Genomic DNA, 22605 nt, shown 5'->3' on the forward strand with positions numbered 1-22605 from the left:
ACCCGTAAATTGAAAAAGGTGAAATTGTTTAATTCATGGCTAAAATGTAAGATGACATAACTAGTTTTATAACATGTTCAGAAACGCATAAAATAAATATATGTTTTTTTATATAATCTATCATTTGCATTCTACATTGTTAACCCAAAAGCAGCCTAGCTAGATGTCCATCTGGGGAAAGAAGGCCAGTGTTGGACAGAGAGAATTCTGATATACTTTTCCATAATTCATACAGGCAATGCACAAAAACCATTAGCATCTGAAGTATGAGTCTCTTTAATACTACATGGCTGAATTACTGTAAGAAACGTCCCTTGGCTTGAACCAGCCCCTTTAAACCATCTGAGAGGAGAGTGGAGAAAGTAATATGTACTCTTCTGGGTGAATTCACCGACTCACCTGAGAAGAGATCAACTGAAATTGCCCAATTTTAAATTTTAAACCCAATTAAAATTACACCACTACAAGGGAAAACTCTTAAAATCACAGACGTGTCGTTTCCACTCAGGGGAAAAATACATCTAGGTGGTTTATAATATACACTGAATATACAAATCATTAGGAACATCTGCTCTTTCCATGACAGACTGACCAGGTGAAAGCTATGATCCCTTATTGATGTCACTTGTTAAATCCACTTCAATCAGTGTAGATGAAGGGGAGGAGACAGGTCAAAGAAGGATTTTTAAGCCTTGAGACATTGATTGTGTATGTGTGCCCCTCAGAGGGTGAATGGGCAAGACAAAAGATTTAAGTGCTTTTGAACGGGTATGGTAGTAGGTGCTAGGCACACTGGTTTGGGTGTGTCAAGAACTGCAACGCTGCTGGGTTTTTTCACGCTCAATAGTGTGATCAAGAATGGTCTACCACCCAAAGGATATCCAGCCAACTTGACACAACTGTGGAAAGCTTTGGAGTCAACATGGGCCAGCATCCTTGTGGAACACTTGACACCTTGTAGAATCCATGCCCCGACCAATTGAGTCTGTTCTGAGGCCAAGAAAGTGGGTGCAACTCCATATTAGGAAGCTGTTCCTAATGTTTTTTACACTCAGTGTATTTTTCAGAGTCTTCCTGGATTTGCAATTGATAGGCATGCAATTATGGGCTCCCGAGTGGCGCAGCAGTCTAAGGCACTGCATCTCGGTGCTTGAGGCGTCACTACAGACACCCTGGTTTGATTCCAGGCTGTATCACAACCGGCCGTGATTGTGAGTCCCATAGGGCGGCGCACAAATGGCCCAGCGTCATCGGGGTTTGGCTGGCGTAGGCCGTCATTATAAATAAGAATTTTTCTTAACTGACTTGCCTAGTTAAATAAAGGTTTGTGATTGTAAGTAACAACATATTTTTTGTGAAATTATCTCATTGATACCAGCGCATCATTTGTACCCAAATTGTTTTGAATTAAACATTAAACATAAACAATTAGCCCTTACTGTCTAACCATGTCCAAGTGGCAAAATGGTCAATTTAATTCATCTGTAGAAAGAAAGTGGCTGAAACCTTGACATGGCACAGTGTGTAGACTATGTAAGATAAAACAGTGTTCGGCCACAACCTCATTCATCACCACTCTTTCCTCTCACTCCTCCTCCTTCTCCTCGAGAGTCCCACCATGGAATGATGGAGGGGGATGTCAATCGTGCTTCTGTCCCTCATTAGCGACAGGCCCTTTCTCTGTGGTGTGACAGACAGCTTGTTACACTCAACCTGAGGCTGAGGCTCGTTAACACGGCCTTCCTGGAATACACAGACATAATGAAAGAACCTGGCAACACATCTCACTTAGTCTATTAGCCTCTCAGTTTCCTCTCTGGGAAACTGCTCAGGGCCTCCTTTCAGACCAGGGCCAAACAAAGACCCCTCGTTCTTAAATGCCAGACAGCCCCACGGATGGACAGCTGGGTAGGAAATGTCACACCGTGTGCGGAATGCCCATTATCAGACAGTCATTTGTTCTCTCTGGCTCTCCACCCTCCACCCCCCACTCCATCAAWCCCYKKKKYCCCCCCCCCCCCGCTTTACAACCTGATATGGAATTGACAAATCAAGTCCTGTGTCTGTGACAGAATATAATCAACTAGAAAGTGCATGGGATCCAAGTCCTCCAGCACCCATTCTGCTCAATCTAATTGGTTTTCGGCATCAAAGGTGTCACTCAACGAGAGACTACCCTTTTTTAGGCACTCTTCTCCCTCATTATGGCCCTGGGTCTGAGTCCCATTTACAGGGGGACCATCAGTTCTCCATACAGTGGGAAATCAAATTGGGAGGGGAAGGTTATAATTAGTAATTTCATTTGACGGAGCATTTCTGTCTCCATTTAATCCTTGACACCCCAGGCCACTTTTCTCACAGTCTCCGGTTGTCTCGATCTATGTGACCGCCACACCTGGCCTCATGGCACATGGCAGTGACATCACGTCATGGCTCCTCCAGAGGGTTGGGTGGGTGCTCAGCTCGCTCTATATTCATAGACAACCTCCATATGGACAATAGATACTCTGTTGCTTAAGAGTAGTAATGGTAAAAGCACATACATTAGTGTGTTTGATGTCATGGAACGCAATTTCAATGCATTAATATAACGTAATTTCAGATATATGATCATGTTCTCAGAGGCTTCAGGATTGGAGTTGTAGATTCAGGTCTGTGGGACAAAGACAAAAGACCCTATCCCCACTGAGTGAAGCCACAAAAGGCATGAAACAAATTAGTCCAACATTTTTTATTTGTCTTCTCAACATTTGAACTTGGTTCAAGCACTCCACAAGCAGCGAAAATAAATTCCATAAGAGTAATTTGCATTTTCAATTTACAACCCACCCACTAGCCATTGTCAGGTCAATAATATATATATAAACAGTATCTTTGGATATCACATCAGTATATAACTGAAAAATCTACCATAAGGCTTTTGGAGGATAAGCCTTATGACATGTTAGGAAAGGTCTTGAGGTTAAAGAATCATGAGCCATTTTTTTAATAGCATGTCACAAGGATCTATTGTAAGAAGCAGAAATAATATGAGATGTTGGAGATCAGTACATTATGTCTAGGTATGTGTAGTGGCAATAACATCACTATCAATTTCAAGCAAATAAAGAGAAACCGAATTGCAGGCTTACCAATGACTGAATATATTAGGGACTCACTCAGAACTTTTACATAGTATTGCAAATGGCAGCATAAAATATACTGTAACAACTTTAGAAAGATACAGTAAATTCCAAAGAATGATGGAAGGCATTCTGGAATGAAGAGACTAAACACAGCAAGCCCTGTTGTAAACAGGGTTTGACACCCAAGGTTCCATCGCTTCCATCCATTCGTCCCCTGCTGCTAGACTGAGGCACAGAAATTGCCCAACTGACAAATGGGGTATGAGAGAAAGGGAAGGGAGACACAATCAGTTGCTTTTTCAAGGGTAGCCTAAAACTACACTAGACCGAGGAAGAAAGGTGGGATTCAGTAGTCTCTGAGTTTCACAAGCCCTCTGGAAATAAGAAGGAGATAACGTCATACTGTTTTTATTTTGGCACCAAATTGAAGAGGTCCATTTATGGTTAGTGTAATGTGTATGTCAAGGTTATTAGTAAACCGAAATTGAAACTAAAAAGAAAACAAATCATGAAAAAACTATTTTGTAAACTGAAATAAAATAATGAACACACCCGTTTTGAAAAACAAACTATACTGAAACTCTGACTCCAAAACGAACTTTAAAAAAATAAAAATAAATTCTGGATGTGGTTTTCAAGCTTGTGAAGCTGGAGGGTAAATGCTGCCAGGAGAAGACGATGTTTCGAACAAATAGATGACGATGTTTCGATGTTCCCAACGTTATGGGGTATTTTTCAGCAGGGCACTGTGGAAGGTCTCCAGACCACCTGAGTTTTACCACGAGAAAAGGGGTACATTAAACTGATTACATGGTCCGGAAGGTACTCTGTGGCCCTTAAATACAAACATAAACCCATACAAACACTACCCAGTTCATGTTTATGCCATGCTTACTGTAAATTCAGCTAATTTAGCCATCATCTTGTAAATATTTTTGCCAACTTACCTTCACCTTGTGCAGAGCTATGGTTTGGAAGCACATGCCAGTGGAATCAGATTCTGTACCACCTACAACAAAACACACAACACACTATTTAACAACCCCACTAATTGTATTGATCTTTATTAGACTGGCTAGCTTTGCACACCTAACATGGTCATTTCAATATTGTCAGCTTGCTGTTAGCTAGCGTCACTAAATTGGCAGCAAGATTGCTAGCCAGCTGAGAACCAACTAAACAACCATAGATTTATACACACTCATCATTGCTACCAACACACAGAGAGTGAGTACGCTATATCGACAATTCTATTTTTAGTAACGGAGTGTTTTCCAGACAAGGGTGGAATAGATGGCTATCCGATTGAGCTACTCTTATTTGCTAACATTAGCTTAGCTGCTGAAGGTACCAGTCTAGCAGTGACTACCATTGCATAGGTCAAAATTTATTGACAGTGTGTATCCAAAATATAGCTTGTTAGCTATATGATTTAGCTGATGGCATTTAGAGTTCTATACAGGACTGTAAACGCTAGCTAATTTACCTAGTCCAGCTAAGGTAGCTAATGTTATGTTCTGTCTAATAGAGAATCTTTCGTTTTGATGTGAAAGGAAAAAAACAATGGTATCGAATCACTTGTATAGATTCCCCATCAGATCAGCCTGAAAATCCCTCTGATAACATTTGGTCACTGTAAACATAATTCTTAATAGCCGCAAGCCATTGGCAGCATCGGGGTAAATCTCTGGTAGGTAGAACGGTGAAAGAAAACTCATTTTCACGCTTGTTCGTAATCAACACAGCCAGACACAGAACACCACATGGACATGAAGACAAATGTTAGTGAAAACAAATGTTTTCAAAAAAATTGTGTCTAGAGAAGTTCTGAGATTACTGAGTGTTGGTCGCCAGCATCCAAATTATGGGCACGCCCCATCTAGCTAGCAGGGTGGTATCTGCATGCGTTATGAGTGCCGGACCCTGTGGTTCACTATGAGCAGCCTAATACACAGGAGGTCGACACTTCTCGATTCGACCAGTGAAATGTAAATGGGCTCGTTCTATCTTGTGTTTTGGATAATTTTTATGACAAAAGTAATGTTGTTAATATAGCCATGACTATATGCCGTGGCAGAGCCAGGCTCGTTAATGTTTTAACCCTATCCCAAACCTTAACTTAAAAACACTTCGAAATGTGACGTTTGGATAAACGTGGATATGCGGCAGAATCTGAAGTATAATTGGGAGATTTTGGTGCTATATTTGTGCTTTAATGTAACACATACACATACATATTGTTTTAAGGGCTAATATCTTAGTCATCTGCTGATTTGAAAATGGCTTTTCCATGGTAAGATCCTGGTGGGTCATATGGCCTACTGGACAGGATTTATGTGAGTGATGGAGCGGAGAGAAATTCACACATCACATAACCTATTGGAGGGTCCAAATTGCATGATGCATCACTCTGGGCCTAGGGTCAGTTGTCACTGCCAGCCAGGTCCTGGTGAAAGGCCAAACATCCTTCCTCCTTCCGGCTCCATCCCTCAGTTTGACCATCTCTCTGTCCAGCGAAACGAAAGCTCTCTCTTTCTCACACACACACACGCTACTGTATGAATGGAAACAAAGACATACATTTTGGAGAGGAATTAGGACTGTGATCCATCATGTGACCATAATAACCGTACTCCTCCCCAACTTTCACAAGGTCAATAGCTGAATTCCCATTGTGGAATGCATGCAGATAAAGGCATATACTTTTAATGAATGAATCAATAAGCATACTATAAGGGCTCAATTAAATCTGTTTCGTGGAAGTATAGCGCGATTCAAATGTAAAGGTAATTTCCAATTGAGCCGACATGTGCCGTGTTTACTGTGAATGCAGTTTATGCGAACATGGGAACATTGCCTTTAAATTTCAATTGCGCTATAGAGCAGATTTTATGAGATACGGATTGAATCGAGCCCTAAAATATCTCATATCAAAATGTATTTGGCACGCAACAGAATACAAATCAAAGACAACATACTGTATATCAAATAAAAAATTTGCTAAGCCATGTTTTCATAGTTTTTACATTTTTTATTTATTTTTTATTGGAGGTTAAAATCCCCCCAAAAGGAACTTCCTGCTCTCCTGTTGTTGGATGTTTCCCCCAGGAAGCAACAGGAAGCAGAGTGTATTATGGGACATGAATGTGCCTGTGTGCTCAGTACTGTAGCTCTATCTATCCGAGGCACCACCTGCTGTTTCTGTGCCTGTTTTCATTCAGTCTGTCATTCACAGTACAAGATATACAACATCAATAAATAAATAAATAAATAACCAGGGAATAAGTTCATTAAAATAATCATTTTACAAACTAGAAAAAGAGACTTTGTGTGTGTGTGTGTTATTGTAGATGTAGTGATTCAAATGGAAATCTAAAATCTTGACACTCTGACACATTCTTTTTTAAAGATCTTTTTCCATCTTCAGCGTTTTCCTGGTTCTGATTCTAGAGGCTCACAGCTGGACTTTTGTTATCTGCTGTTTCATTACATGTTTCATTTCCTTTTCTCATTACTGGGGGACTTGCAGTACACACTGATCGCAAATCAAAAGGCAGAATCTTTAAGATGTCAAATCCAATTCAAAGCTTGATTTATTTTATACAATAAAGAGATTCCAATCCCAAACCAGTGTGTCCAAAATGGCACCCTATTCTCTATAACATAAGTTCACAAATATAGTACATTTTATATGGAATAGTGTGCCATGTCAGAGCTGTTGACAGTTAAGAAGCTCCCCAGGAAAGATAACCCTGATGTGTCGATCTACCATCAACTAGCAGAGAAAGATGACAATAGGGTCTGTGTATAGGGAGGTCAGAGACCTAGCCGTGTGCTGCCAGGACAACAACCTCTCCCTCAACGTGATCAAGACAAAAGAGATGATTGTGGACTACAGGAAAAGGAGGACAGAGCACGCCCCCATTCTCATTGACGGGGCTGTAGTGGAGCAGGTTGAGAGCTTCAAGTTCCTTGGTGTCCACATCACCAAACTATCATGGTCCAAGCACACCAAGACATGAAGAGGGCACGACAAAACCTATTACCCCACAGGAGACTGAAAAGATTTGGCATGTGTCCTCAGATCCTCAAAAAGTTCTACAGCTGCACTATCGAGAGCATCCTGACTGGTTGCATCACTGCCTGGTATGGCAACTGCTCGGCCTCCGCAAGGCACTACAGAGGGTAGTGTGTACGGCCCAGTACATCACCGGGGCCAAGCTTCCTGCCATCCAGGACCTCTATACCAGGTGTCAGAGGAAGGCCCTAAAAATTGTCAGACTCCAGCCACCTTAGTCATAGACTGTTCTCTATGCTACCGCATAGCAAGCGGTACCGGAGTGCCAAGTCTAGGTCCAAGAGGTTTCTCAACAGCTTATACCCCCAAACCATTAGACTCCTGAACAGCTAATCAAATGGCTACCCAGACTATTTTCATTGCCCCCCTATTTTAAGCTGGTTGTTGGTTAAGGGCTTGTAAGTTAGCGTTTCACTGTAAGGTCTACACCTGACTCTGGCTGGAAGCACTTTTGCTCTGTTAAGCACATGAGCCATTTAGTGGGTGTGAAATTGTGCTGCTTAGAAATAGTGCCATAAAGTCCAACTCTATGCCATGATCACAAATCAGCAAGGACTGAAACCAACCGGTGGTTTTATCAGGCATCCACTGTATATTGTAATTCCAAATAGTTTCCCTTTTTTATACTGCACATGTTTACATAATAACAAAGTCAGTTGGCTATATAGGTCAACCAAATATTCTACTTTAACCATTGTAAACGTACCGTGCTGTGTATACTGCAATTTCTTATACATTGTGTGTTGTTGGGTCAACCCTTGTCAGAGTGATATGATCTTACAGTGTATGGGTGGCTGTGGCCCCAACTGTGGCTGACTCTCAGTTGCCTGGTGGGTTACGCTGTGTGTTTATGCGTGCCTTCGTACAGTACGTGAGTGTATGCATGCATGCCTTCGTACAGTGTGTGTGTGTGTGTGTGTGTATGTGCATGTGTGCCTTTGTACAGTTCATGCATGTGCGCGTGGGCCTGGGTGTGTGTCAGCTGCTGTCCCACTGCGGAACACCCTCCAGAGACTGAGTGGCTGATGGTTGCTGTCCACATTCTGAACAGGCACCCACCTGACCTGAGCTGCCAATCCTCAGGGCATGAGTCCTGTTGACATGCTAACATGGCAGGCATGTAAGCAATGGCTCTAATATCCACACTAGCATAGCTATTAGAATGCATGTCCTGTGCTTCATTCTAGTTGGTATGATAGTATAGATTTAACCTGTGATAGAAAAATTACATATTTACCTGGTTTATTTAATATTAATGGTTAACAATTAATAATTGACTAATAATAAGACATTTCTGTCTTGTTAGTGTCTGTGTTTTCATGGGCTCCACTCTAGTTCCCCATCACAAACCCCGGACCGGACCAAATCTGAACCAATCATAGACGTCTATGTTTCACAAGTTTGGGCAGCACAGTTCAGTAGAGCACATTAGAGGACAGTACAGTAAAGACAAGTAGAGTATAGATAAGTATAGTAGTGTCTACTGTACAGTAGAGTGGTGTAGAGTTGAGTACTCCAACTCTACGGTATTCTACTGAGCTCGACTGTGTTGTACATTGTGTACCTATTTAGGATACAATGCCATGAATAGAATAGCGTTCATAATTATGCATTTCTGTGTAGTACATATCAGGAACCCATAAGGAAATTCCGTTACCACAATTCTGTTACCAGGTGTAAATCCACTTCACTTAATGTAGTTCAATAACCAAAATAAATGTTTTAAAACTCAAGCTGTCATGTTATAGCGGACATCTTTCTGCAGAATTCTTTCAATCTTAATTCGGAGTAGACACTTCAGAGTTTTTGGAAACAAACAGAGGGAGATTTTACAAAAATTATTTTACCAAACTTTGCATCTCCACTGTTCTTCCAGTCAATATGTTTTGTAGAATGTTCAGTGTACATTTTTTTAAAGTAGTCATTGAAATCAAACCATACAATTCTATGCACAAAGTTTATATATTTTTTGTTTGTTTCGCGCTATACTTCCATCTCAGCGCAATTCCGGGAACCATGGAATTGCCCTTCTTCCTAGACACCTGCACATTGTCACATTTTGCCACAGGGACTTCACAGGACCTGACAAAAGGGAATTGTGTTTTTCACATGTGGGTTTTCACATGTATCATGTTTTTTTCACATATATATTTCTATACATTAATTTTTGTTTCCTACATAAAGGGCAGAGCTGTGACAGCTGTGTTTAAGGGATGGCATCTTGAGATGTAGGATGTGGGCTAAATTCTCAAGTGGTCTCAAACCTAAAAGAAGTCACATAGGTTGAGAGACAATATGGTGTATATAACAATGTATGGCCACATGATTATAAATGCTATGCAAACCACACAAGTTATATCATCTATAGATTCCTCTACAGTTTTGACCAGACTATCAATGTGCCAAACATGCATGAAGCCTTGCCTATTTTTGTTGGACATGCTGATTAAAGAACCACATCTCTACAACCTTGCACATACATACTATAAAAGAGCATTCACCAATTGATTGTTCACTGTAGTTTGCTATGGAATGAATAAGTAAATGGCAGCTTCCAACCAAAAGAACAGAGCCTTTAAATGAACTAGGCAAACAGTGCCCCCTGTTGGAAAGGATGCCTCAGAGCAGAGCCACAGTGAGAGAACTGTCAGAAGAGGTTTGGGATTTTTGGATAATGCCTTTGGTCTCTACTTCTGCTAGACAAAATATAACAATTATGTAATCATGCTAAATAAGCATATTCAACGTCTAAACGGTCAAGAAACCGTTTAGACGGTTCAATTCTTGGACCGACTCTCTTCTCTGTATACATCAATGATGTCGCTCTTGCTGCTGGTGATTCTCTGATCCACCTCTACGCAGACGACACTATTCTGTATACTTCTGGCCCTTCTTTTGACACTGTGTTAACAACTCTCCAGGCGAGCTTCAATGCCATACAACTCTCCTTCCGTGGCCTCCAACTGCTCTTAAATACAAGTAAAACCAAATGCATGCTCTTCAACCGATCGCTGCCTGCCCCTGCCCGCCTGTCCAACATCACTACTTTGGACGGTTCTGACTTAGAATATGTGGACAACTACAAATACCTAGGTGTCTGGTTAGACTAAACCTCTCCTTCCAGACTCACATCAAACATCTCCAATCCAAAGTCAAATCTAGAATTGGCTTCCTATTCCGCAACAAAGCATCCTTTACTCATGCTGCCAAACATACCCTTGTAAAACTGACCATCCACCAATCCTCGACTTCGGTGATGTCATTTACAAAATAGCCTCCAAAACCCTACTCAATAAATTGGATGCAGTCTACCACAGTGCCATCCGTTTGTCACCAAAGCCCCATATACTACCCACCACTGCGACCTGTACACTCTCGTTGGCTGGCCCTCGCTTCATACTCGTCGCCAAACCCACTGTTCCAGTCATCTACAAGACCCTGCTAGGTAAAGTCCCCCCTTATCTCTGCTCGCTGGTCACCATAGCAGCACCTATCTGTAGCACGCGCTCCAGCAGGTATATCTCTCTAGTCACCCCAAAACCAATTCTTCCTTTGGACGCCTCTCCTTCCAGTTCTCTGCTGCCAATGACTGGAACGAACTACAAAAATCTCTGAAATTGGAAACACCTATCTCCCTCACTAGCTTTAAGCACCAGCTGTCAGAGCAGCTCATAGATTACTGCACCTGTACATAACCCATCTACAATTTAGCCCAAACAACTACCTCTTTACCTACTGTATTTATTTTATTAATTTATGCTCCTTTGCACCCCATTATTTTCTGTCTCTACTTTGCACTTTCTTCCGCTGCAAACCAACCATTCCAGGGTTTTTTTTTTTTTTACTTGCTGTGTTGTATTCACTTCACCTCCATGGCCTTTATATTTTATTATTTATTTTATTTATTTATACATATATTTGTTTGCCTTCACCTCCCTTATCTCACCTCACTTGCTCACATTGTATATAGACTTATTTATTTTTTTCACTGTATTATTGACTATATGTTTGTTTTACTCCATGTGTAACTATGTGTTGTTGTATGTGTCGAACTGCTTTGCTTTATCTTGGCCAGGTCGCAATTGTAAATGAGAACGTGTTCTCAATTTGCCTACCTGGTTAAATAAAGGTTAAATAAAATAAAATAAAAAAAAACCAGTTTAGCCTACTATCTGATTTCTCTTAGAAATTCGATTGATAAAACAATGTATTATTATTGTTTTTACACTAGGCCTACAGGAGGATACCGTCCAAATAATGTTACTGTTTTTGTGCAAAATTAGGAATTAAGTATCTAGGTATGACCAGTTTAGTATGTAGGCATCACCAGTGGTCCTCTGTAGCTCAGTTGGTAGAGCATAACGCTTGCAACGACAAGATAGAGGGTTTGAATCCCGGGACCACCCACACGTAAAATGTCTTATGCACGCATGACCAAGTCGCTTTGGATAAAAGCGTCTGCTAAATGGCATATATTATTACCAGAGGAATGATAGAACGAAACCCACAGTAGTGTATGTGCTCTACAACAGACTGTAGGTGGCAGTGCAGAACACAAATTGAGCGACAGTCATTCACTATGGCTTATATATTTTTTTAAAGGATACAAAATCAAACAAAATTATTTGCAACGACAAAACACATGAATTAATGAAATGATTTTCCCCATTCATTTGATTAATTACTTTCTATTATCACTGAGTGGAATAAGAACTGGAACATCTAAAAGGGAACTAGAGACTCAGTTAAAGGTAGCTATCTTCTAAATAACATCTGTCTATCACAGTGTGGTGGAAGTATAGATGGTAAACAAGTTCAGGTGATTAACTCAGTCGAAAATGTCCCCAAAATACCCATTTTAGTTGTGTGGCGTGAGTCACTAATGGCTGGATGACTGAACCGTCAAATCCTGTCTGCTCTGTAGATGGAGCTTTCACAGAAGCATATAAATAGAATCCATTCTAATTCTATGGACAGAACTTTCTTCTTGGCTTGAACAAAGCTACATAGGCTACCAAATACCACTGTATCGTGCATGGCTTACCTAGGCGTAGCTATTTATGGTTGAACATGCAAATACTGGAATGAAACTGCAAATGATACACAAAGCCAAGGGTCAGTGGTTTTCATGAGCAGTGTGCAGTCAGTCATAAGTCTTTCCCTGTCTCCCTCAGACTCAGCCCCTACTAGACAGCTACTCTTACATTTTCAGACATCGGCTCATGAATGTTGGACAGTAATTAAGTTGCTCTATTTCCCCCCATTGTGTCATCCGAATGAAAAGCCCATGGAAGTTGCTTTAGGGCAAGAAGTGCGTTGTAAAGTAGACTGATGGAGGGAGGGAAGACTGGGGGATAAAAAGAGATGCAGCTTGCAGTATGAATTAAGGTTAGGCCAAGTCAAATACTGGGTTGAGATGCACTATATATACTAAAGTATGTAGACACCCCTTCAAATGAGTGGATTTGGCTATTTCCACCACACCCGTTGCTGAAAGGTGTATAAAATTGAGGACACAGCCATGCAATCTCCATAAACAAATATTGGAAGTAGAATGGCATTACTGAAGAGCGGATTCACTTTCAACGTGGCACCGTCATAGGATGTCACCTTTCCAACAAGTCAGTTTATCAAATTTCTGCCCTGCTAGAGCTGCCCTGATCAACTAAATGCTGTTATTGTGAAGTGGAAACATCTAGGAGCATAAGCGGCTTAGCCACGAAGTGGTAGGCCACACAAGCTCATAGAACGGGACTGGCGAGTGCTGAAGCGTGTAGCGCGTAAAAATAGTCTCCTCGGTTGCAACACTCACTACCGAGTTCCAAACTGCCTCTGGAAGCAAAGTCAGCACAAGAACTGTTCGTCAGGAGCTTCATGAAATGGGTTTCCATGACCGAGCAGCCTAAGATCACCATGCGCAATGCCAAGTGTCGGCTGGAGTGGTGTAAAACTTGCTGCCATTGGACTCTGGAGCAGTGGAAACACGTTCTCTGGAGTGATGAATCACGCTTCACCATCTGGCAGTCCCACGGACGAATCTGGGTTTGGCAGATGCCAGGAGAATGTGATCTGCCCCAATGCATTGTGCCAACTGTAATGTTTGGTGGAGGAGGAATAATGGTCTGTGGCTCTTGTTCATGGTTCAGGCTAGGCACCTTAGTTCCAGTGAAGGGACATTTTAACGCTATAGTATACAATGACATTCTAGACGATTCTGTGCTTCCAACTATGTGGAAGGGCCTTTCCTGCCCCTGTGCACAAAGCAAGGTCCATACAGAAATGGTTTGTCGAGATCGGTGTGGAAGAACTTGACTGGACTGCACAGAGCTCTGACCTCAACCCCATCAAACACCTTTGGGATGAATTGGAATGCCGACTACGAGCCAGGTCTAATCTTCCAACATCAGTGCCCGACCTCACTAATGCTCTTGTGGCTGAATGGCAGCAAGTCCGCGCAGCAATGTTCCAACATCTAGTGGAAAGCCTTCCCAGAAGAGTGGAGGTTGTTATAGCAGCAAAGGGGGGACCAACTCCATAATAATGCCCATGATTTTGGAATGAAATGTCCGATAAGCATGTGTCCACATACTTTTGGTCATGTAGTGTATCCTGGCTACTGAGCAGAAGAAATGCACATTTTTACATTTGACATTTTAGTTATTTAGCAGATGCTCTTATCCAGAGCGACTTACAGTAGTGAATGCACACATTTTGATACTTTCTTTTGTACTGGAAGCAACTTTATTAGTTAGTGTAACTATACCAGTTAGCAGTAGTGTAAAGTACTTAAGTAAAAATACTTTAAAGTACTACTTAGTAAGTCGTTTTTGGGGGTATCTGTACTTTTTACTCCCTACATTTTCCCTGACAAACAAAAGTACTCGTTACATTTTGAATGCTTAGCAGGACAGGAAAATGGTCAAATTCACAAACTTATTTTTCTTTTTTCTTTATTTAACTAGGCAAGTCAATTAAGAACAAGTTCTTATTTTCAATGACGGCCTAGGAACAGTGGGCTAACTGCCTTGTTCAGGGGCAGAAAGACAGATTTTTACCTTGTCAGCTCGGGGATTTGATCTTGCAACCTTCCGGATACTAGTCCAATTGCTCTAACCACTGGGCTACCTGCCGCCCCGAGAGAACACAGGTCATCCCTACTGCCGCTGGCCTGGCGGACTCACTAAACACACATGCATCTTTTGATAATAATGTCGGAGTGTGTCGGAGTGTGTCGGAGTGTGCCCTGGCTATCCATACATTTTAAAAACAAGAACGGTGCCGTCTGCTCTGCTTAATATAAGGACTTTTAACTGATGTATACTTTCTTTTACTTTTGATATTAAGGTATATTTTAGCAATTACATTTACTTTTGATACTTAAGTATATTTAAAACCAAATACTTTTAGACTTTTGTTCCAGTAGTATTTTACTGGTTGACTTTCACTTTTACTTGAGTAACTTTCTATTAAGGTAACTATACTTTTACTCAAGTATGACAATTGGATACTTTTTCCACCACTGCCAGTTAGTAGCTACAGTATGATGATGCTAGTAACAGACTTAGTCCAATATCAGTACTGCATCTTCATTTTGTCAGTATGCATATCAAGGAGGCAGGTATGGACATGCTATAGTTCATCTCACACTACCTCATCTAACAAGTCCATGAAAGCCTCAATACCACATGCACACTCTTGTGACAGGAAACAATAATTAAGCAAGCTAATTAGGTAACATGTAAATGTGCTCATGGTGGATAGTGATGCGCAGAGAGTGAGAGAGAGATCCTAAACATTCAAACTTGGTACTGACGACATACAAATTGTGAACACACACACAGCCTTTAAAAGACAGGGAGCTGTTGTCATGGTAACGGAGGGAAAACACACTCCAGTCAGTCCACACACTACCGTGAGAGAGAGAGCCAGGCAGCCTTTGAGAGACACAGGCAGACTACTGCCGTCTGCCTGCCTGCAGGGTCAGAGTAGAATTTGTGATGATTTGACAAGAGCGCCACATTTGCAGTACATAGCACCCCTGTCGTTTACGTTTGACACCCAGCTGTCAGAAACAATCTCATGTTGCCTGACCTAAGGAACATCATCTACTGTCTACACTACAGATGTGTGACGTTCCGGCTAATGTGCCTTCCACTTAACTACTTCTCTCATTACCATTCTCACGTCACAGTTACCATGTAAGAGGGCTGGTGTGGCTGTTTTGAAACAACGGTCTTAAGTATATGAACGATGTCTCTACCGTCTTTTTTTATTAACTTGAAACACAATAAATCTGTGGGGTACACGTGTACAGGAGGACTGTTTATTGTACACAGGGATAGAAATGAAAGGAAAAATGTAATCTCTATAAACAGATTGATGGTGAAATGTGTTCTACAGGGAGCAGACCTGGGTTCAAATAGTAGGTCCTATTTGTTTTCTTTTAAATACTTTAGCTGTGCTTGATTGAGCTTGTCTAGCGCAATGGAACCAATGGAATAATCCCAAAAGTGCAAACCCAAACTCATCTGGCACTCCAGGCAGACTCACACTTTTTAAAAAAGAAAACCAAAACTATTTGAACCCAGGTCTGATTCATGGATGGCTGCACAGTTTCAGAGGAGCAGTCTGTCTGTTAGAGCCCACTGTGCCAAATGACCCTAGAACAAGGCACTAAGAACTGAACACCGCCATCACGTCCCAGTGTCACTCTGATGTCATTACAAACATACAACCACCTAGTATAGGTTGCAAAAAGGTTTTCCCAGCAATTGTGGTTGGAAGATTCCCAGAATCAGGAAGAAATAGTCAGGAAATCCTCCAAATATAATTTCTAGAAAACCTGAAAATTCAGGGAAAGTCAATGGAATTGTTTTACTCTAAAATCACCACATACAGTGAGCTCCAAAAGTATTGGGACAGTGACACGTTGTTTTGGCTCTGTACTCCAGCACTTCTGAAATGATACAATGACTATGAGGTTAATGTGCAGACCGTCAGCTTTAATTTGAGGTTATTTTCATCCATATCGGTTGAACCGTTTAGAAATTACACCACTTTTTGTACAAAAGTATTGGGCCAAATTCACTAATGTGTATTAAAATATTAAACAGTTTTGTATTTGGCCCCATAATCATAGCACGCACTGACTACATCAAGCTTGTGACTCTACACATTAGTTGGATGCATTTGCTGTTTGTTTTGGTTGTGTTTCAGGTTATTTTGTGCCCAATAGAAATTAATGGTAAATAGTGTATTTTAGGAGTCACTTTTATTGTAAATAAGAATAGAATATGTTTCTGAACACTTCTACATTAATGTGGATGCTACCATGATTACAGATAATCTTGAATGAATTGAGAATAATGATGAGTGAGAAAGTTAGAGGCATAAATATAATTTCACATCCAAAGTGCTGGAGTACTGAGCCAAAACAACAGCAAATGTGTCACTGTCTCAATACTTTTGGAGCCTCACTGTACATCACCTTTCTACAAACACTGAGGCTGCACTGAGCAGGTATAGACCATTCAAGAAATACAACTGCTGGACATACAAAGGGCTCAATTCTATTGAACCAGGCCTACATCGTAGATTATCACATGTAGACTATCCAGTAGGTTGTAGACAAAGACAGAGACTGTAAGGTTGCATTGAATTCCAGCCCAAGCAGTCCAGAATGGACAAACTTACACCTCAACCCTATGTATCGTGTGGTGGTAATCACAGCAGGAAATACAAGCATCCAGAGTCATACATGAAATAGAATGATCAGGAGATGGTGCTGTAACAAGGTTCTCAAAGTGTCTATACTTCTTTGACTTGTTTCCGGATAAAACTGGTTTGATTCAACACAAACTGCAGTAAGTGTCGAAGGACCTCTCATCCTCGTTCGGTACCCTGTCTTGTTATGTCAAACACGTTACTGTTGCCAAAACCTGATTTACCAGCTTCATTACATTACATTACCTTCAACAGCGACATGTTTGTAAAAAAATAAATAATAATCTTCCTCTAGTTTCACATTTTCTCATGCCATCTGTTGAAATCACCAGGGGAAAGGAAAAAAAAGTTGTAAATGAACAAGTTTTCACGTGTTGATGGGGAAAGTGGCACAATTTTTAATTATACCTGGACGGGCGCTAATTCCAAATACTTAATATAACAAATGGCAAATGGGCTCTTGCCGGTTCCCTTGGTAATTGGGACTCTGTGTTCTTAGCATCTGCTACATTCATTAACGTTGCAACGAGCCCAGTTACAATATGTTCTTTATTTGTTCAAATTGATTCCCCTGAGTTTTGGGGAAAGGTGGGAAAACTGCTGTTGGTGGTGGTGATGTAAAACCAACCTGGTGCCTGGAGCACTTCATTAGGGGCTTAGTTAGCTTAGCTCCTCCCTGGCTGGCTAATGCCTATGGTACCAACACCACAGATAGCCCTGGGTTAAAATACTATTAGAAATCTTTCAAATACTTTGAGCATTTGCTATAGCATGCCTGGAGTGCAAGATGGGCGGGGTTTGCACTTTTGGGACTACTCTATTGAGCCATTAAGTCAGACAAGCTCAATCCAGCACATTTCAATTATTTGAAATGATTTCAAATAGTATTTGAACCCAGGTGTGGACCCCAGAACAGAACCAACATGATTGGATTCAACCCACACTCCACACTCCCCAGTCTTCTGCTTTTACTTCATGCTCTTTGGGCAATGATGTTGCATGTTCTCTAATTACTAAAGGTGAGGACATGTGGATAGTCACATGTGAATATAACTAATAACAAACCTATCCAAAGAGTAAAAAGGAGAGGGGTAGTCTGTCTATATTTCACTTGCTCTACCATACACATACTGGCTTGTATGCAAGCTCACAGACACACACACACACTCACTCAGCGACACCTGGGATAATTACCCTGGTCTTTGGTACAGAGTATCCATGTATCTGCCAATCATATTCCCACTAATGGCCTCCACCACTCCCATACTCAAGAGTCTGTGCCTTTATTGAAATTAATTTCAGCTTACCTTTTCTTTCTCATCTCTTTTAAAAGAGGATTTCACAGAAAAGCCTGCTGTCCTCCCACACAAAATATCTTCTCCCCCATCACTCTTTACAATGGGAAATAACGGTTCAGAGGTAGGGTTTTGAAATGAACGGCTAACATTAGATAAACACATTCACATGAGTTTGTGTGTATGTGAGAGAAATAGTGAGAGAGATATGGAGAAATAAAGGGACGGAAAGAGAGGGAAGCGAGGAGGGAGCAGCATTAACCGCGCACGCGCACGCGCTTAGTACGATAGATGTGTTTTGAGATGTGTTTTGAGAGCTGTTTGTTTTTTTAGTACAAAGCCTCTGACTGTTTAGACATTTTGCCAATGAGCTTCTTCCAACACAAAAATATTAATGATACACTTGTTAATAACTGTCTAGATATACACTTTTACAAAGAAAACAGGCTTTTGTTGTCCGCATCTCTAATATTCATGAGGCTTGATTTCATTGTTTTCTAACATCCAGTCTGATTACCGTATTGGTTTTGTTCATAGAATGACAACGGCCGTATAGAATTAAAACATTTAATTATGAAGTTGCATTCAAAAATAATTCCCTGCATTAAACGTGAGTCATGATTTTGTAAACATAGTAGTATTAGCTTCGCTATTTCTTGGCATGAATACGATTTAGCCCGATCGCATATGTCTGAAATGGCTTGACCCTATCAATGAGCAGTAGTCTCCTTTTGTCTAATTCAGTCTATGCTCCCAGCAGTGTCGGTTACCATGCACCACCAAGCCTCGTAGATGTGTTGTCTTACGTGTTACAACGTAGGCTCGCTGACTTTCTGTGCAAACTGAGGTGTTAAGTACATCATGCACTTGCATTGGTCAAATTCATCTCATTAACAAAACTCTAAATGGACACAACTGCCAAACAAAGAAAAAAAGAGCTGTAAAAGACACGCAGGCCAGGAATAATAAGTTATCCCTCCTGGATGGTGTTATAGACAAAAAGGAAGTATCCGTGATTGATCAAGCTGTTTGAGATGTGGAGAGATCAAACCTGTCTGTCCGTATGTCTGTTTTGTTCGTCTACAAGGCCCTATATCTGCGAACACATGTTCCATCACTCACCCAGCTGTGTAGCCTAGAGATGTTTGTGTCGAGACCGATGTCTTTCGATTCACATGGCGTTACTCTACACCCACACATTGTCAATGTAGCAGCACTTTATTGATAAACAAGAACTTAGTTTGGTCATTAAATGATCTGTGGGCGTGTCGCTGTACTGAAGACAGCCTTGGTAAAAAAAAAACTTCAGGAGTGCCCTACTGTGGCTCCTTTAAAAACAAAACAAATACCCTTCTCTTCTGTCTCTGTGGCGGGCGGTGGTGGAGCCAGGCAGTTTTAGACACTTGAAGCCAAACGCCCTTTTGTTATTTACTGCAGCTATTTTCATTCTACACTTGCTCGCCTGATGCTGGAGTGGTAAAATAGCAGTAATTGCTGGATCGTTTGCAGGTTGTTTAGCTTTTGCGCCACGCCAGATGAGAACCGCTAATGAGCACAGCTTCCAGCAGCAATTAGTGAAGCAGTCGTGTACATCACAGATGATTTGTAATTAATCAGATACATCTCATACTGTATATGTGTTTGTGTGCCGGCTGTTTGAAGGGCGGTGGGTTACAGAACGGAGGGGAGGGAGGAAGGTGGTGAGATGGGCACGTGTTCCATTGAGGAGAATTTACATGATACATAACCGTGTGCGTCTCACCTAAGGGTTAGGTTTCTGTTGTCTTAGACCCAGTGCGGTTTTGATCACATGGGCTCGAAGTACTTTCATCAATAGCTCCATCTATGAATTTGAGAGCGGTTACATTTTCCCAAGCCCCTTGCCTTTGGCTGGGGCTGCCGTTTAGCTGAGATACAAACTCAGGATTGTGACTTTAAGTGGACAGACCAGTGGAGGAGAAACAATACATCATATGATATCAGAGTGACTGAGGCTCATGGACGGTAGTCATGACCGATGCATGTGTTACTGCTGTGAGTGACACCTGAGAGACCATCAGATCAGACAGCTTTCTCTCTCCACTGCACACCTCCTCTATCTTACGTTGCTAGAGTAGACACAGTAGCAGCCAGTGGCCTAACAACACCATTAGAAAATCTCTGTCAGGATACTGCACCTGATTGTTACTATTACAGGTTGCCATGGCAACAGGACCAACCACAAGGGCAACATCCAATCAACAAAGGACAAGCAGACCCTGACTCATGGTCCAGCTGCCAACCCATTCATTTGGCTGGTTTATCACAGTAAATATCCTCTCTACCGCAACTTGCATTTACGTTACTACATGCTTCAGTTCAATGTGTCTGGATCAGTTGGTCGATTGTTTCTCGACTAAAAATGACAGACACAATACAATGCAACATTTTTGTAACTATATGGTTTAGGAAAGATCAGAGAAAAGACAGTGTATTACTTCTTGCAACCTTTCTAAAAGGAACCCTTTGCTAGCATTATAAATGGCTTAAATTATAAAAGCTCTGTAGAGACCTCCTCCCTCCAGTGCACAGGAGTTCAATTAGCAGGTTTGAAACTGTAGATTGATATAGCGTGTCCCATAGGGGTCTATTATCAAGTTTGCTGGCCCATGCACTGATGGCGGCTTCCACGCACCCACCACCAACACCCCTCCTGTAGCCACACCCAGGCAGCATAGCATCCAATTAATGTTCTCAGTAGCTCTGGGCAGAGTGCGTCTGCCTGCCTGTTGGGGCCTGGCCTCAGCGAACAAGAGGGGTGACAACAGGGTCATTAGCCGCCTGCGACTATGCAGTCACAGAAAAGACCCGTTAGGGGACAGTAGCAGTCCTTTAAAATCCCTAATGAACACAAGCCAGTGCGTTGGCAGTCCCTCCCCTGCCTTCTCCAACCCAATTTAAGTTGTTTGTGGGAGACACAAAATAATTAAAGGTGCACTTTGTTGTTTTTTATTTGGGTTGAATGGGGGCTGCCCCTGCACTCACTGTTGCAATATGTTTTGTGCTGTTTGCTATTCAATTCCCCTCTTAAGTATCAAAAATAGGCTTCTAGCATTCACTGCCTTCCATTATGAAAGCTGGAGAGTTTGTTGTTATTCCTCGTGTGAGAGAGAGGTGCAATTATTTACATTTACACCAATCACATTTCATCATACACTTGTTTATGGTGGGGGATAAACAAGGCATAATGTTTATAAATATCTATGTAGAAGTAGGATGCGATAGCAATATTCTTATGTTTTACAACTGTCATTCAGTAAACAGTGATGAGTGTGTAGTTCGGAAGCAAGATGATATGTGTGCTGTTTTACTTCATTTTTTTACCCCGTTTTCGTGGTATCCAATTGGTAGTCTTGTCTCATCGCTGCAACTCCCGTACGGACTCGAGAGAGGCGAAGGTCGAGATCCGTGCATCCTCCAAAACACAACCCAACCAAGCCGCGCTGCGGGACATCCCCGCCGGCCAAACCCTCCCCTAACCCAGACGATGCTGGGCCAATTGTGCGCCACCCGTGGGTTTCCCGGTCGCGGCCGGTTGTGACAGAGCCTGGACTCGAACCCAGAATCTCTAGTGTCACAGCTAGCACTGCGATGCAGTGCCTTAGACCACTGCGCCACTCGGGAGGGCCTATGTGCTGTTTTTAACGGCACTGTCAGCTGTCAGGAAACGGCAGGTTGCTTTCTACACTCATTTTGAATCTGGGACTTCTGTACATTTACCTTAATTAAGGTTGAGAGTGCTCCCTTAATTTGTTAAATTGTGGTAATATTATTCACATATCTCAAAGTAAGAGGAACATTTTGAATCTTGTTAATTTTGTGTACCACTATCCAATCTCTCAACCAACGTCTGCACATGTAATAGCAATGAGTTATAACAAGTTTTATGATCGTTTTGAACAGATCTGTGTTTTTTTTACATGACGGAAATGTCACCCTTAATGTAATATTTTTTACACATTTCTGTGCTCAGAAAAAGCTACATTAGCCACATATCCACTTTGTAGCTGAGCAATGTACCAGTGTTAATGAAACCAAAGTATAAGTTTCAACATCCCTTGTTCTATTCTTACCGCCACCAATTTAACTCCACAATAACACGTTAACGTCCTTAGTCGTGTGGATCAAACCGGTTTGCGCCATAATAATAAACAGTGTCTGTGTTTGAGTATACCGTTTTACTACTGATCTTATTAAGAGAGATATGTGGCATCAGCCATGGATGGAGGAGAAATTCATTGTTGTGGTTCATCTCAGAGAAGGATTCCCAGCGCAGCAAATGAAGTCAGCCAACAGTTCCAAACAGGCACATATGTGACTGGGCTGGAAGGATATGCACCATACG

At 41.6% G+C, this 22605-nt stretch overlaps 1 long non-coding RNA gene across 1 annotated transcript in view; it reads right to left on the reverse strand.

Annotated features, from left to right (window-relative positions):
• Positions 1-2734: 2734 nt before the first annotated feature.
• The window catches only part of LOC111968329 (uncharacterized), a 32274-nt gene continuing 12403 nt past the window's right edge, over positions 2735-22605 (reverse strand). The window contains exons 2-3 of the long non-coding RNA XR_002877866.2: positions 4073-4134; positions 2735-3893 (exon numbers count right to left, since the gene is read on the reverse strand). This is a non-coding gene — a long non-coding RNA (uncharacterized lncRNA). The remainder of the gene's footprint in view (positions 3894-4072; positions 4135-22605) is intronic.

Source organism: Salvelinus sp. IW2-2015, linkage group LG9 (assembly GCF_002910315.2).
Source record: "Salvelinus sp. IW2-2015 linkage group LG9, ASM291031v2, whole genome shotgun sequence".
Taxonomy (NCBI): Eukaryota; Metazoa; Chordata; class Actinopteri; order Salmoniformes; family Salmonidae; genus Salvelinus; species Salvelinus sp. IW2-2015.